Source organism: Uloborus diversus, unplaced genomic scaffold, assembly GCF_026930045.1.
Source record: "Uloborus diversus isolate 005 unplaced genomic scaffold, Udiv.v.3.1 scaffold_14, whole genome shotgun sequence".
Taxonomy (NCBI): Eukaryota; Metazoa; Arthropoda; class Arachnida; order Araneae; family Uloboridae; genus Uloborus; species Uloborus diversus.
In genome coordinates, this window is record NW_026558098.1 from 4,483,438 (window position 1) to 4,485,254 (window position 1,817).

The following is a 1,817-nucleotide window of genomic DNA, read 5'->3' on the forward strand; positions in this document are numbered from 1 at the left end:
TGTAGTTACGGTATATTAATACAATCCTTCAATGTTGACTCATGAAGTTTTTGCTTACGGAAAAGAATGATATCTTCTAACATACATCAAGCTTTAAATTCTGTGTTTGTAGTTCCTTGAACGGATGTTAAATACTGACTTAACTTTCTCCAGGTATTAGATTTTGTATGTCTTGCTGGAAGGAGTTTGATTCATACTCTTGGCACTCGGCAGAGTCACAGCAAGAATTATGCTTCGAATGACCAGAACCGAGGATCGAGATTTCAAGGAAAAATGACTACCAAACAGCCTTTCAACTATCCGACGCTATTTTCTAAGATCCGATAAAGAAAAGAAATTTTAGAAAACAATTTTTGAGTGACTAGTTAACCGGGTAAAATTAAATTTGGTGACCAGTAAAGGAGGATCATTTTACATTACTCTGAATGAGACCTTTTCGGAACCAAAGAAAAACGACCACTTAAACGGAGTGACCACTTAACCGGTCGACTACTTATTGAGATTTCACTAGTCTACTTGCATCCCTTTGCTTCTATTAATTATGAAAAGTTTTGGTAGATGACTTGTTAATTTCTTCAAACCACACTCCTACTAATCTTATACATATAAAATCTGAGTATCTATCTATCTATCTATCTATCTATCTATGTCCAAGCTTCTTCTCCCGAACGACAGTGAACTGACCATCGAACCAGGTATCGATGGATTCGTAATCCTCCCGTCTTCATGTTTAGCTATTTAACATAATCCTCCGATAATAATTAGCGGAGATATCAATTAAAAACTATTAATTATGACTCTTAGATTTCAAAATCAAATCCCTATTTTTCGAAGGCTTTCCTCCATTTAAATTATTATTCAGTGCTTCATCTCAACTTTCCGCAACAATGCTTTTATTAAAATGTATGTGAGCGTGAAGAAAATCATTGAGATGAAAGATCTGCTGCCATTTTTTTTCTCGAATATGCTCAGGTAAAATTCTTGTTTTTGTTTTGAGGCTTTTCCTGTAATCAGGGGATTTAAAATGTTTACTTTATGGGGGTTTTCCGCAATCTGCCACAAAATTTCACTGACTTTTTTTTTTTTGGTTCAAGCCTGAGTGTTGAACTCGCGTCACATGACATAACTTTCATTTTCGAGGAGGACCGTGCACGTCGTAAAGTAAATGAGTGATTTACAAGTTATTTGAGTTCTTTGAGGGTTTGTACCTGGAAAACGGATTGATGTAATTCTTGTACGACCATGTGGATAGAATCCATCCAAATATTTATCTGAGTGGTATGTTGCATTAATAAACACCCGGGCAACGCCGGGTAGTAGACTATTTTATGTAAAAAGCGGATTGTTATTGTGCATAAATATTTCCGATATAGTCTATCAGATGTAATTCAGTTTAACGTGAGTAAAGATTATAGTTGATAATGCATATATTTTCCCCTTTTGTGCTGACTGAAAATGTACTCATAACTTGTATCATTGATACCGATTTTTAACGTTGATGAGGTGTTTTGGCAAAAATATGTTTTACTGGTGTTTTGCAAACCTTGCTTTACGCGCATTTATTTATTCCTTAACGCGTTAGAAACTAGTGTCAGTGTACTACAAAAGCATCAACTGGACTGCTCTTACATTTTTTAGGTAGCCCGTGCAACGCCGGGCACGCAGCTTGTAACGATTAAAATCTGATGGATGGCTAATCTAAGCATTATGTTATTTAATGAACATACCATTCAGTCCTTTTTTTTTTGAGCAATCACATTGCTTATTGTTCTCACTTGGCTGTTTTGATGTCCTATGATTTTATTTTCCCCCTGCCT